This window comes from Macaca mulatta, chromosome 19 (assembly GCF_049350105.2).
Source record: "Macaca mulatta isolate MMU2019108-1 chromosome 19, T2T-MMU8v2.0, whole genome shotgun sequence".
NCBI classification, from domain to species: Eukaryota; Metazoa; Chordata; class Mammalia; order Primates; family Cercopithecidae; genus Macaca; species Macaca mulatta.
In genome coordinates, this window is record NC_133424.1 from 48,068,306 (window position 1) to 48,083,843 (window position 15,538).

The window sequence follows — 15,538 nt, forward strand, 5'->3', positions numbered from 1 at the left end:
TGGTCATTTCTTTGCCCTTCATTAGAGCTTTAGTACCTATGAATTAATCCCAAAGGCATAGAAGTGCAATTTTTGTTTGTTTTCTAACTTTGTATGAATAGACATTCTTTTGTTTCTTTTTTTCACAAAAGACTACATAATAAAAGTGACAGTTAATTTTTTTTTTTTTTTTGAGACAGGGTCTTGCCCTGTCACCCAGGCTGGAATGCAGTGGCGAGATCTCGGCTCATTGCAATCTCTGCCTCTTGGGTTCATGCGATTCTCCTCACTCAGCCTCCAGAGTAGCTGGGATTACAGGCACGTGTCACCACACCCGGCTAACTTGTGTATTTTCAGTAGGGACTGGGTTTCACCATGTTGGCCAGGCTGGTCTCGAACTCCTGACCTCTGGTGATCCACCCTCCTCAGCCTCCCAAAATGCTGGGATTATAGGCAAGAGCCACTACACCCAGCTAACAGTTCATTTTTTATTGCTATATGTATACTATCCCATTATATGGACATACTATAATTTACTTACCTTCTACTCTTTTTTGTTTGTTTTTGAGACGGATTCTCGCTCTATTGCCCAGGCTGGAGTGCAATGGCACGATCTTGGCTCACTGCAACCTCCGCCTCCCGAGTTCAAGTGATTCTTCTGCCTCAGCTTCCCAAGTAGCTGGGATTACAGGTGTGTATCACCGGGCCTGGCTAATTTTTGTATTTTTAGTAAAGATGTGGTTTCACCATGTTGGCCAGGCTGGTCTTGAACTCCTGACCTCAGGTGATCTGCCTGCCTCAGCATCCCAAAGTGCTGAGATTACAGGCATGAGCCACTGTCCCTGGCCTTATCCTTCTACTCTTGATGGACATTTATCTTGTCATTTTTGGCTACTACAGGCAGTGTGACTATGATCATTTTGTGTGCATATTTTAGTACACATTTGCTTGCATTTCTGTAGTGTATATACCTAGTGATTAAATTGCTAATAGTGGCTGGACACGGTGGCTCATGCCTGTAATCCCAGCACTCTGGGGGGCCAAGGCAGGCAGATCATGAGGTCAAGAGATCGAGGCCATCCTGGCCAACATGGTGAAACCCCATCTCTACTAAAAATACAAAAGTTAGCTGGGCGTGGTGGCGTGCATCTGTAGTCCCAGCTACTCGGGAGGCTGTGGAGAATCGCTTCAACCCTGGAGGCAGAGGTTGCAGTGAGCCGAGATCATGCCGCTGTCCTCCAGCCTGGCAACAGAGTGAGACTCCATCTCAAAAAAAAAAAAATGCTGATAGGTAGGGTTTGTACATCTTCAGTTTTACCAAACATTGCCAAACTGTTCTCTAAAGATACTGTACTTTTGCCAGCAGTTTACAAGAGTTTTCTTAGCTCCACCTCTATGCTAGCCCTTGGCATCATAAAACTCTTAAATGTTTGCCAATCTGGTGGGTGTCTAATTTATATTTAATTTAAATTTCCTTTATTACTAATAAAGTTGAGCACTGATTCTTGGCCATTTGAATATCCCCCCCCTTTTTTTTTGAGACTGAGTCTCTATTGCCCAGGCTGGAGTGCAGTTGAATGTCCCCTTTTATAAGATGTTGTTCAAATATTTGACCAATTTTTAATTGGGTTTTTTTTCTCTGATTTGCAGCAGTTGTACATATGTGTATATATCTTCTGTAAATTAATCTTTTTTTTTTCAGTTGTATGTGTGATAAGTGTTTTCGCCTGCTCTGGTTTGGCTTTTCACTCTATGTGGTGCCTTTTGACAAATAGAAGTTCTGGGTTTCATTTTAATAATATCATTTCCTATGGTTAGTCTTGTTTAAGAAATTTTTGTCTACCTTAAGGTAATGAAGATTTTCTTTGGTGTTAAAGACAAAAACTTGCCTGCCTGCCTGCCTGCCTGCCTGCCTGCCTGCCTGCCTGCCTTCCTTCCTTCCTTCCTTCCTTCCTTCCTTCCTTCCTTCCTTCCTTCCTTCCTTCCTTCCTTCCTTCCTTCTTTCTTTCCTTTCCTTCCTTTCCTTCCTTTCCTTCCTTTCCTTCCTTTCCTTCCTTCCTTCCTTTTTTTTGACATGGAGTTTAGCTCTTGTTGCCCAGGCTGGAGTGCAGTGGCCTATCTCCGCTTATCGCAACTCTGCCTCCTGGGTTCAAGCGATTGTCCTGCCTCAGCCTCCCAAGTAGCTGGGATTACAGGCATGCACCACCACGCCTGGCTAATTTTGTATTTTTAGTAGAGACAGGGTTTCTCCATGTTGGTCAGACTGGTCTGGAACTCCTGACCTCAGGTGATCTGCCTACCTCAGCCTTCCAAAGTGCTGGGATTACAGGCGTGAGCCACCGCACCTAGCCAAGCCGAAAACTTTCTGGATTTTGGCTTTAACGTTTAGGTCTTTACACCACCTGGAATTTTTGTAGGGTAGGATTCAATTTCATTTTTCCCCCAGGTGTGTATTCAGTTATTATGGTATCATTTATTGGAAAGTTAATATTTTCTGCACTGATATGCAGCGCCATTTTAGTAAAAAAATCAAGTAAACATATATGTCTATGTCTATTTCTGGATTCTGTTCCACTGGTCTATTTGTCACTCCTCACAGTAATACCATACTGTCTTACTCACTGCAACTTTGTATTTGGAGCAAGTACACTCACCTTCTTTTTCCTCAAGAGTGTCTAGGCTGTTTGTATTTCTTTGCATTTTCATGTCAGTTTTTGAATTAGCTTGGTTGCACCCAAACGTCTCTTGGAATTTTGATGAAATTGCATTGTATGTATAATTTTATGAGTAGAAATTTGGAAACTCTTCTACACTTGATCTTAACCAAAAGGCCCAAGAGACAATGGGGCACTCTTCTAATAACATGAGCCTCTCAGTTGATGTAGGTCTTAGTGTTTCTCAGCAAGGTCTTGCTTATCTCCTATAAATAGTTCTAGGCAAGTAGGAATCACATAATTCATTGTACAGAGTATTCCTTTGGCATTGACTGTCTGGAATCTGAGCAGTTCAGATAATGATCAATCATAATTTTAGCCTGGGTTTTTTTTTTTTTTTTTAATATTGAGCGCCTATCTCCTCCTCCCTGTCCTTGTCCTCCTCCTCCTCCTGCTCCTGCTCTTCCTCCTCCTCGAAAAGCAGCTTTATTAGAAAGACTGAAATGTGTGGTAACTTGAACAGCTAGGTTGTACAAGAAAGAAATTGAAAATTCCCTTTCTGATGTCTTCCAAAACTTGAATTTCATTTAAATGCACCTTGTTCTTTCCTCAGACCTCTAACTTCACCCTGGAGTTGAGCAGAAACATAGCTTGCCTTTTCCCTCAAATCAATCTTGGACTCCAGACAAAGGGTTGGACCTTTGAGCCAATAAGCAGGTTACTGGTAACAGTACCTGAGGAAAGACAAAGCTGTGGGTGAGACGTTCTTTATATATGGTATCCTCCCACTCCTATCTTCTCCAGCTCTTTATGTACTAATATATTTTTAATATTTTCTTTTATTCTTGGACTCCTCAAATACATTTTTGGAAGTGGGGGATATGAAAATCAGGTATAGATTTTATAATGTAGATATTTATTGCCTAATATTTTTGTGTTAGTAACATCTGGTACAATCAAGCCTGCTTTTTATGGTATCTTTTACTCTTCTCACTTGCCACGTTTCTTTTTTTTTTTTTTTTTTTTTTTTGAGATAGAGTCTCACTCTGTTGCCCAGGCTGGAGTGCAGTGGTGCGATCTCGGGTCACTGCAAGCTCCACCTCCTGGGTTCGCCATTCTCTTGCCTCAGCCTCCGGAGTAGCTGAGACTACAGGTGCCCACCACCACGCCCGGCTAATTTTTTGTATTTTTAGTAGAGATGGGGTTTCACTGTGTTAGGCAGGATGGTCTCGATCTCCTGACTTCATGATCCGCCCGCCTCGGCCTCCCAAAGGGAATTACAGAGTGAGCCACCGCGCCTAGCCTTTTTTTTTTTTTAATGGAGTTTTACTCTTGTTGCCCAGGCTGGAGTGCAATGGTGTGATCGTGGCTCACCACAACCTCTGCCTCCCGTTCAAGTGATTTTCCTGCCTCAGCCTCCCGAGTAGCTGGGATTACAGGCATGTGCCACCATGCCTGGCTAATTTTGTATTTTTAGTAGAGACAGGGATTCTCTATGTTGGTCAGGGTGGTCTCGAACTCCTGACCTCAGGTAATCCACCCAGCTCGGCCTCACAAAGTGCTGGATTACAGGCGTGAGCCACCGCACCCGGCCCACGTTTCTTTTTTAACTACCCTTTTCTCTTCCTCACCTCTCACCTCCACTGTGCTATATGAGGTAATTTCTGCCTCTACATCTTTGCCATCTTTTCTTACCAACTCTTTAGTTCACATATTGTCTTCATTGGAAAAAAAATCATGTCAGATTATTATTATTATTATTTATTTTTTTTTTTTTTGAGACGGAGTCTCGCTCTGTCGCCCAGGCTGGAGTGCAGTGGCCGGGTCTCAGCTCACTGCAAGCTCCGCCTCCCGGGTTCACGCCATTCTCCTGCCTCAGCCTCCGGAGTAGCTGGGACTACAGGCGCCCGCCACCTCGCCCGGCTAGTTTTTTGTATTTTTAGTAGAGACGGGGTTTCACCATGTTAGCCAGGATGGTCTCGATCTCCTGACCTTGTGATCCGCCCGTCTCGGCCTCCCAAAGTGCTGGGATTACAGGCTTGAGCCACCGCGCCCGCCCATCTCAGATTATTTTACTCATACTAGTCTTATCTCTCTGTAATACGGCATAAAGAACGTGATCTTAAGTATCAGAAAAATGTGGCATCTGATTTCACCCATACCACTTGTGAGTTGTTTAACCTGTGAAGAAGAGATAATAATTTTCTCTCAGTGTTGTCAACATTGAAATAATTTATGTGCACAACACTTGATGCACATCAGGTGTTGAGTAAATGTTATTTCCCTTCTTTACTTTTCATTCTTGGGACCTCTATAGCAATTACAATAGAAAGCATTTAACTAAATAGCTTTGGTTTTTCCCAAAATATCTTATATGTAAGTTTTGCTCCCTACCTACATTGTAAATCATTTAGAACAGGATTTTGACTTTCAGTTCTCTTATATGTAACTTTTCAATCCATTTTAAATTTGTTTTGCTTTGATTTGGGGATCTATATTCAGTTTTTTCTCATTTACCTAGTCTTATTCCCATATCATTTATTCAGTGATAACTTACTTGCTTCTCCCTTACTTTGTACTGCCTACTTGGTGATATTATAAATAGTGATATTCAAATAGTTATATATTTGAATTTTTTTTCCAGTTTTGATTTATGTCTCTGTGCTTCTTCCTGAACCATGTTTATATTTTCTTTCAAAAACCTTTGAATACATGATCAAATGTGTCACTTCTTAAGAGTGCTGTATTTGGGCAGGCCAGTGGCTCATGCCTATAATCCCAGAACATTGAGAGGCCAAGGCAGGTGCATCACCTGAGGTCAGGAGTTCGAGACCAGCCTGGACAACATGGTGAAATCCCATTTCTACTAAAAATACAAAAATTAGCCAGGGCATGGTGGCAGGTACCTGTAATTCCAACTACTCGGGAGGCGGGAGAATCGCTGGAACCCGGGAGGCAGAGGCTGTAGTGAGCCAAGATCGTGCCACTGCACTCCAGCCTGGGTGACAGAATGAGACTCTATCTCCAAAAAACAATAAAAACAAAAAAGATTGCTGTATTCTTTATTTTCATTTCTAAATTTGTTTCCTTATTACAACAAATTTAGAAAACAGTAGGATAAAGAAAAAACAAAGGTCATCTGTAATCCTATCAATTAGATGTAGCTACCATCAAATTGTTTTAGCAAATACTTAGAATTCTTTTTTTAATATGATCATTGTGTAGCTATTGATCTGTGTAACCTGTGTTTATTATGCCAAAATACATATAAACAGCTGTCCATGTTAACATTTATCTTTATCATGAATTGTAATGGCCTCATAGAGTTATTTCACCAAGTCTTTTTTGTTGAATATAGTTTGCTTACAAATTATTGCCTTTCTAAATAACCATCTACTTTGGCCAAATGCTAGTGCTTGTTTTTTTCCTTTTCAGTAAAATTATAATTATATACATAATTAATGAATATATTTTTCTTATAAAAATAATTTATATATTATAGAGGGGCTCAAGTCTTGTGCAGCCACAGTCCCCAATCCGAGGTATCTACCCAAACGTAGCCACTATTATTGGTTAATTATTCATTTTGTTAACCTTTATTCTATGCATTTAAGTACATACATATATACATACATGTACATTTCACTAAAAAGTGAAATTATAGGAATAATAGCATATGTGTATTTTATTTTATTTTATTTTATTTATTTTTGAGATGGAGTTTTGTTCTTGTTGCCCAGGCTGGAGTGCAATGGCACAATCTCGGCTCACCACAACCTCTGCCTCCAGGGCTCAAGCAATTTTCCTGCCTCAGCCTCCCTAGTGTCTGGGATTATAGGCATGTGCCACCACATCCCGCTAACTTTGTATTTTCAGTAGAGACAGGGTTTCTCCATGTTGGTCAGGCTGGTCCCAAACTCCCGACCCCAGGTGATCCACCTGCCTTGGCCTCCCAAAGTGCTGCGATTACAGGCGTGAGCCCGGCTGAGTATATGTATTTTAAATGTCAGTAAATACTTCCAAATTAAATTTCAAATTGGCTTGATCACTTCACAGTACACTCAGTTGTCTCTAACAGAATCAGCTTTTCTAACTACCAGTTAGGTCACTTATTGCTGCAAAAGGTACAAAATAGCACTTAGAACAAATAATGATTTCATTTCATTTCAGCCAGCTATTCTTTTTTTGTTTGTTTGCTTGAGACTAAGTTTCGCTGTTGTCACCCAGGCTGGAGTTTAATGGCATGAGCTCTGCTCACTGCAACCTCCACTTCCTGGGTTCAAGCAATTCTTCCTCAGCCTCCCAAGTAGCTGAGATTACAGGCGCCTGGCACAATGCCCAGCTAATTTTTTTTGTATATTTAATGGAGATGGGGTATCACCATGTTGTCCAGGCTGGTCTCCAACTCCTGACCTCAGGTGATTCGCCCACCTAGGCCTCCCAAAGGGCTGGGATTATAGGCATGAGCCACGTCTGGCCTAAGCTAGCTATTCTTTTTTTTTTTTTTTTTTTTTTGAGACGGAGTCTCGCTCTGTCGCCCAGGCTGGAGTGTAGTGGCCAGATCTAAGCTCACTGCAAGCTCCGCCTCCCGGGTTCATGCCATTCTCCTGTCTCAGCCTCTCGAGTAGCTGGGACTACAGGCGCCCGCCACCTCGCCCGGCTAGTTTTTTGTATTTTTAGTAGAGACGGGGTTTCACCGTGTTAGCCAGGATGGTCTCCATCTCCTGACCTCGTGATCCGCCCGTCTCGGCCTCCCAAAGTGCTGGCATTACAGGCTTGAGCCACCGCGCCCGGCCTAAGCTAGCTATTCTTAACCTTGGTTGCTAACCTCTGGTCCCACTCTCAGCAATTCTGATTTAATTGGTCTGGGGTATGGCCTGAGCATCACCATTTTTCTCATTATCATTTTATGACTAATAAAGCAAAGCAGTGGGAATGAAGAAGGAACAAAGAAATCTGTAACTGGTTGTGATCGATCAATTAGTTGTAAACACCACTTGCACTTGGACTAGCCAACCCCAATTTGTAAAAGGTCACCAGATGTCTCTAATGCACTACCGCAATTGAGAACTGATGACTTCAATGCACAGAAGCTGATAGAAAACATTAAAATTTCATTTGATGCGGAATGGGTTCAAACTTTGGAATATTTAAAAAACTACCCAAGAGGCCGGGTGCAGTGGCTCACGCCCGTAATCCCAGTGCTTTGGGAGGAAGGTGGGCGGATCACCTGAGGTCGGGAGTTCGAGACCAGCCTGGCCAACATGGTGAAACCCTGTCTCTACCAAAAATACAAAAATTAGCTGGGTGTGGTGGTGGGCACCTATAGTCCCAGCTACTTGGGAGGCTGAGGCAGGAGACCCCTTGAACCTGGGAGGTAGAGGTTGCAGGGAGCCAAGATTGCACCAGTGCACTCCAGCTTAGGCTGTCTCAAAAAAAAAAAAAAAAAAAAATCAAGTAAGATGCTGTCTCAAAAAATAAAAATCAAAATAAAAAATAAAAAGCTACCCAAGTGATTCTAATGTACACTCACGAATGAGAATCGCTGAGTTAGACAGTCGTGATTCATTTTATGGAGCTGAGCACAGTAACTGTGGAAGAAAAATCAAAGTCATATATCAAGAAAGTGGCGGAAGGAGTAGTTTTGGTGGAGGCAGTCAACAATATCTGCCATACCTGTGCACTTGCTAGCAATTTATTGTATGAAAATACACTGGTCATCTGAGTGGTGTCTTGAGGGAGAGAAAACCTAAAGTATATGGTACATACACATACCACGTTTAATCAGCAGTCTTCTTTTTAAAAACAAAAAAAAACTTTCAAAAGCTTTGGGTTTTGTAAATCATAAATTTTTTTGCATTTTTTTTTTTTTTTTACAGAGTGAGTTGCTCAGGCTGGAGTATAGGAGTGCAGTGGCAAGATCTCAGTTCACTGCAGCTTCTGCCTCCCAGTTTCAAGTGATTCTCCTGCCTCGGCCTCTTGAGTAGCTGAGATTACAGGCACACACTACCACACCCAGCTAATATTTGTATTTTCAGTAGAGATGGGGTTTTTCCTTGTTGGCCAGGCTGGTCTCGAACTCCTGACCTCAAGTGATCCTCCTGCCTCGGCCTCCCAAAGTGCTGGGATTATAGGCGTGAGGCACCGCACCCAGCCTTTTATGTTTTATTTTTATCTTCACCAGTTCTTTTGCTTTTTTTAATGTTGAGATTCTTTTGTTGTGATATTGAATTCAAATCTGTTTTATATTATTTTTATACAGGCATTTAATTCTATCAATTACTTTTTATCTGGTAATTTCTTGATGTCCAGTGTTTGATATGTATCTTGCTCTTGTTTACCTCATTTTTAGGCTATTTGTGTTTCCATTTAGTTTCATATTTAACATGAGAATTATTTAGGAATATGTTTTGTTAACTTTAAAATTTTTATTAAATTTGAAACTTATAGAAGTTACAAGAATAGCATAAAGTATTCCTGCATACCAGTTACTCACATTCACCAGTTGTTACCTTTTGCCTATTTGCATTATCATTCTCATATGAAATTGTTTTCTTCTCTCTCTCTCTCCTTCTATCTCTACACACACACACATACACACACACTCCACACACATTTTACCTGTACCGTTTAAGACTAAGTTGCAGATATTTTGCCCCTTTATTTCCTAACAACAAGAATATTCTCTTACATAACCCACAGTACAGTTATTAAAATTTTAACATTTATATGATACTCTAATCCATATTTAAAATTTTTGACTCATCCCAGTAATGTTCTTTATAACAAACTACCCTACCCTCTCCCCTCATCTATCCAGGATCCACTTTAAAATCACACTTTAAATTTATTAATTATGTCTCTCTAGTCTTCTTTAATCTGGAAGAGTTGCTCCCTCTTTGTCTTTCATGATCTTGGCATTTTTGAAGAGGAGAAGCCAGTTATTTTGTAAAAAGTCCCTTAATTTGGGTTTGTCTTATGGTTTATCATGCTTACATTCAGGCTATGAATTTTGTGGCAGGAATAGCATAAAGGTAATATCGTATCCTTCTTGCTGCATCATCTTGGGAGATTCATGATGTTGACTTATTCCATTTCTGGAGCTGTTAACTTTGATAATTTGTTAAGGGGATATCTACCATGTTTCTCCACTGTAATATTGACAGTTGTCTATTTGTAATTAATAGATAATTTGTGGAGATATACTTTGTAACTGTATAAATAACTGGTCACCAAACTTTTCCCCACTAGTTTAACATCCACCCATTGATAATTATTCCTGGGTCTGTTATTAGTAAGATGTAATAGTAATAATGGGAGGGGTTTTTTTGTTTGATTTCTATTGCCATTATTTTGTCTGTATTAATTAGTTGGCATTCTGCTATAAAGAAGAGCTTTCCCTTCTCTCCTACTTATTCATTTGTTTATGTCAATATGAATTCATAGATGTTTACTTTCCTCAATGGGTTATAATCTGTTATTTATTTTTATACTCAAATTGTCCCAGATTTGGCCAACAGGAACGCATTCCAGCTGGCTTCTGTGTTCCTTTGACTTGTCTTCATTATTCTTTGAGCATTTCCTTACTTCCTGGAATGACAAGATGTTCCAGGCTCGTTCCTAAATACTGTCTTAGCTCCAGCCTGGAATGAGTCGTTTCTCTAAAGAGCTCTGGTTCCTTGGAATGTGAATATTTGGAAACCAAGATCTAGATGATGGGACTGCAGTGTTCATTCTTGTCACAACGTGTTCCATATTTGTATCTTCCTTCTGTAGGACTTAGAAACCTGGCTTCCATTATCCTCATTATATTTACGAATTTGTTCAAGTCTAGAATTTATAAATACAGAATGTGAGTATGCTAACCTCTACTATAGTAAAAATCAAGCATACTAAGTAGGGTTCAGTATTTGCTTATAGTTCTCTTTATCTTTTTGTTTGTATTTATTTATTTATTTATTTTTAAGATGGAGTCTTACTGTTTCTCCAGGCTGAAGTGCAGTGGCACAATCTTGGCTCACTGCAACCTCCGCCTCCTGGGTTCAAGCGATCCTCTTGCCTCAGCCTTCTGAGTAGCAGGGACTACAGGCATGCATCACCATACCAAGCTAATTTTTTGTAGTTTTAGTAGAGACGGGTTTTCAGCATGTTGTCCAGGATGGTCTTGATCTCTTGACCTTGCAGTCCACCTGCCTCCGCCTCCGAAAGTGCTGCGATTACAGGCATGAGCCACCATGCCTGGCCTTTTTTTTTTTTTTTTGAGACGGTGTCTCGCTCTGTCGTCCAGGCTGCAGTGCAGTGGCATGACCTCAGCTCACTGCCACCTCCGCCTCCCTGTTCCAGCGATTCTCCTGCCTCAGCTTCCTGAGTTGCTGGGATTACAGGCGCCCACCACCACACCCGGCTAATTTTTGTATTTTTAGTAGAGACGGGATTTCGCCATGTTGGTCAAGCTGGTCTTTAACTCCTGACCTCAAGCAAGCCACCCACCTTGACCTCCCAAAGTGCTGGGATTACAGGCATGAGCCACCGCACACGGCCAACTTCTCTTTATCTTTAGACTGGGAGTACATAGTCAAAATATTGTGTTCTAATTTACTTGGATTTGGTTTTTTCCCCCATTAAGTTTGCTTTTGTTATTCATTTGAAATACATTTAAGTTTGTTCCTACCATTTGGCCTTTTTTGTTACTGTATTCTTGGTGACTTGATTGTATGAGTATGTAAAAATATTAGCATGCTTCCAAAAGTTAAAACTAGCTGGGTGCGGTGGCTCATGACTGTAATCCCAGCACTTTGGGAGGCTGAGGCAAGTGGATCACTTGAGGCGGGAGTTCAAGACCAGCCTGGATAACATAGGGAAACCCCATTTCTACCAAAAAATACAGTAATTAGCCAGGAGTGGTGGTGCACACCTGTAATCCCAGCTACTCGGGAGGCTGAAGCAGGAGAATCACTTGAACCCGGGAGGCGGAGGTTGCATTGAGCCAAGATCATGCCACTGCATTCCAACCTGGGCGACAGAGTGAGATCCAGTCTCAAAAAAAAAAAAAAAAAGTTAAAACTATGCATAAAGGTAAAGTTAGAGCATCATCACTCTGCTCCTCCCACAACCCTTGTTTTGGTGAGTATTTGTGGGCTCAACTGTGTCCCTTCCAAAATTCATATGTTGAAAGCATAAATCCCAGTGCCTTAGAATGTGAATGTATTTGGAAACAGGGTCTTTAAAGAGATAATTCAGTTAAAATGAGGCTATTAAGGTGAGCACTCATTTGACCTGACTCCTATCTTTATAAGGGAGGAAATTTGGACACACAGAGAGATGTCAAGGATAGACACAGAGGAAAGACCATGTGAGTGCATAGCAAGAAACAGACCATCTGCAAGCCAAGGCGAGAGGCCTCAGAAGAAACCAAAGCTACAATCAGCATAATCTTGGACTAATGTCCGTAACTGTGAACAAACAAATTTCTGTTATTTAAGCCATCCAGTCTGTGGTATTTTATTATGGCAGCCCTAGCAAACTAATACAGTGAGTTATTTCCTCCTGGGTCATACTATATACCTGTCTCCCTGGGTTATGCTGAGATTGGACCCTCATTATAGATGTATAATGAGGATTGAGCATTTCCTTACTTCCTGGAATGAGAAGATGTTCCAGGCTCATTCCTAAATACTATCTCAGCAGACAGAACATTTCTGGTGGATCTTACAGAGCATGAGCATGCCCTTTGCACTACTCCAGGTTATGTTATCTTAGGGTTTTCAACCAGAGGAAAACTAATTTCTCAAATGCTGGATTGCAAGTTATTTCCACTAGTAAGAGAGGTCACCACAGTGACTTAGGAGTTCAAGATTGCCAGTTTCATCTGGGTCCTATCCATATGTCTCAACTCCAAATTTCAGGATCCCATTCTTTGCCAGTCAGTCTTCTTTCACATGATAAATTTGACAAGACTGTGAATTCAACATTCATCACAATTCAGCAAACTGAGCAATTGTGTGTTTTTCAGCAATGTCAGCCCTATGGCTACAAGAAAGGGGAGATTCTTTTTTTTTTTTTTTTTGAGACAGAGTCTCGCTCTGTCGCCCAGGCTGGAGTGCAGTGGCCGGATCTCAGCTCACTGCAAGCTCTGCCTCCTGGGTTTATGCCATTCTCCTGCCTCAGCATCCCGAGTAGCTGGGACTACAGGCGCCCGCCACTTCGCCCGGCTAGGTTTTTTTTGTATTTTTTAGTAGAGACAGGGTTTCACCATGTTAGCCAGGATGGTCTCGATCCCCTGACCTCGTGATCCACCCATCTCAGCCTCCCAAAGTGCTGGGATTACAGGCTTGAGCCACTGCGCCTGGCCAAGGGGAGATTCTTTTAGGATTTTTATGGAAATGCTTTCATTCTCAGATTGTGACTTGAACTGAGAGTTAATAAACCTGAACTTACCGGCTTCTCTTAATGCATTTAAGTTAACGTAAGTTAATCCATCCCACACCGCAGTCCTTATATCATTACTGCCATAATGGTCAAGTACAGCAACTGTTTAGCTCCCAAGGCATGTGCTTTAATTGACACTTCATTCCAATCAACCATGGCCTAATTCATTGTAACGTTACTGCATGCCATGAATTTCTACCAACCCAAATCCCATTGGCATGGAACTCTGCACTGCAGTCAATCCCAAAGGATTAGCAAAAAGATACTAAAAGGCGTGACCAAACTAATCCCAGAGTTCCATCTTTACAGGCCTTTCACCTGGAACCACATCAGGTACCAATTCTGTTGCAGTCAATATCTAATCAAGGAACAGAAAACACACAGTAATTTGAACTAGGAAAGTTAAATATAAAAAATTATTAACTATCATGGAACTAGAGTAACAAAGGATTGACCAGTAAGAAGTAAAGGAAACTCAAAAAACCATGGGAATTATAGCCATAAAGAGCAGCCATTGATCGGGCCTGATGCCTCACATCTGTAATCCCAACACTTGGGGAGGCTGAGGTGGGAGGATAGCTTAAAGCCAGGAGTTTCAGACCAGATCCTGTCTCTACAAAAAGAAAAATAAAACAGCCAATTAGCTAGGTGTGGTGCATGTGCCTGTATTCCTAGCTACTTGGGAGGCTAAGGAGGGAGGATGGCTTCAGCCTAGGAGTTTGAGGCTGCAGTGAGCTATGATTGTGCCTGGGTACCTGGGTGACTCCAGCCTGGGTGACAGAGTGAGACCTTGTCTCTAAAAAAATTTTTTAAAATAATAATAAGAGCAGCCACTACTAATGGTAGAGAGTCCAAGGAAGGAAGAAGCCCTCCCAAGGCTAACATCTAGGCCTTGTTGGAGAGTGCACATCTGTGGCTTACTGAATGACAGTAATTGCTGTGGTAAAGGGCTGGGACTAAGATGAGGCAAGTGAGACAGTGAGAAGCACTCACCGTCAGATGTAGCTACACTTGCATGACGCTGAGACGGAATGCCTCAAATTTTGCATTCTGGGTTCCGCATTCTTAAGACAGTCATCGTCAAGGTTATATGTGCAGGGTTGGCATCTGAGAGCGAATGCCTCAAGTTTTGTGCCTCACTTGCCTTAGCCATGTCCTGTTCCTGCTGTGGAATTTGCTGGAAATCTGCCCTCTAGAATTTGCCAGGAATCCATCCTGTGGGGCAGACTGGGTTGTCTTACCAGAAGCATTTGCTACAAAACTTTCAGACGAGGCTACTGGGTGCTGCTGGCCACTGTGTACTTTAAGAGCCGGGAGCTAGAGAAGCTGCTTGACTGAGGAAGCCTGGTAAAGTCACTCATGCTGCAGGAACTGGGCACTGGGGAAACTGAATATGCTGCAGGAGGTGGACCTGGATGCTGGAGCCACCTGCCAGGCAAACACACCAGAACCGGAAGGGAATGCCCCTTCCTCTTGCAGTGTCTTTCAGACATCCACTACTGGCAAAGCTTAACATTGTTCTGGCAAGGAAAAATATTTCTATAGCCCAGGTCTACTTTTGCAGAGTGAAAAAATGGTGAATAAAGGGTGAATTTGGAACTTAGGGGCAATACATTGACAACTGGCATATAGTCTTTTAAGAGTTTTAAAGTTCATTTTTTTTTTTTTTTTTTTTTGAGACGGAGTCTCGCTCTGTCGCCCAGGCTGGAGTGCAGTGGCCGGATCTCAGCTCACTGCAAGCTCCGCCTCCCGGGTTTACGCCATTCTCCTGCCTCAGCAGCCACTGCGCCCGGCCTAAAGTTCATTTTTAAAATTGTAAATCATTTATCTAGGACTGACTTTGCTGTTTAGGTATGACATGAGATAGGGATATAATACTTTTCAAAAATATTATTTATTGGCCGGGCGCGGTGGCTCAAGCCTGTAATCCCAGCACTTTGGGAGGCCGAGACGGGCGGATCACGAGGTCAGGAGATCGAGACCATCCTGGCTAACACCGTGAAACCCCGTCTTTACTAAAAATACAAAAAACTAGCCGGGCGAGGTGGCGGGCGCCTGTAGTCCCAGCTACTCGGGAGGCTGAGGCAGGAGAATGGCGTAAACCCGGGAGGCGGAGCTTGCAGTGAGCTGAGATCCGGCCACTGCACTCCAGCCCGGGCTACAGAGCAAGACTCCGTCTCAAAAAAATATATATATATATATTATTTATTTATTTATAGAGACAGAGTCTCTGTCACACATGCTGGAGTGTAGTAGTTCGATCTCGGCTCACTGCAACCTCCACCTCCCAGGTTCACGTGATTCTCCTGCCTCAGTCTCCTGAGTAGCTGGGACTATAGACACGTGTCAGCACACCCAGCTACTTTTTGTATAATACTTTTTTAAATGGATAGATGATTATATCTTTTGAATTTTTCCATATAGGCAATCATAAGATCTGCAAACATCAGTTTTGTTTCTTGCTTTCTAGTACTTAC

At 42.0% G+C, this 15,538-nt stretch overlaps 3 protein-coding genes across 11 annotated transcripts in view; all 3 read left to right on the forward strand.

The window, feature by feature from the left end:
- ZNF875 (zinc finger protein 875) overlaps nucleotides 1-15,538 on the forward strand; it is a 406,705-nt gene that overhangs the window by 38,309 nt on the left and 352,858 nt on the right. The window lies entirely within an intron of this gene.
- The window catches only part of ZNF345 (zinc finger protein 345), a 31,963-nt gene that overhangs the window by 2,905 nt on the left and 13,520 nt on the right, over nucleotides 1-15,538 (forward strand). For 2 of the 6 annotated variants that reach the window (XM_077975652.1, XM_077975650.1), the window contains exon 3: nucleotides 3,247-3,389. The exons of 2 other annotated variants lie outside the window; for them this stretch is intronic. The gene's annotated coding sequence lies outside the window, so the exon portion shown is untranslated. Of the gene's footprint in view, nucleotides 1-548; nucleotides 671-3,246; nucleotides 3,411-15,538 lie in introns of all 6 variants that reach the window. 2 more of the 6 variants (XM_077975654.1, XM_077975655.1) reach the window with 2 other exon arrangements.
- Nucleotides 1-15,538, forward strand: part of ZNF568 (zinc finger protein 568) — a 103,040-nt gene that overhangs the window by 2,874 nt on the left and 84,628 nt on the right. For 3 of the 4 annotated variants that reach the window (XM_077982516.1, XM_077982520.1, XM_077982515.1), the window contains exon 3: nucleotides 3,247-3,389. The exons of the other annotated variant lie outside the window; for it this stretch is intronic. The gene's annotated coding sequence lies outside the window, so the exon portion shown is untranslated. The remainder of the gene's footprint in view (nucleotides 1-3,246; nucleotides 3,390-15,538) is intronic. 4 annotated transcript variants of the gene reach the window in all.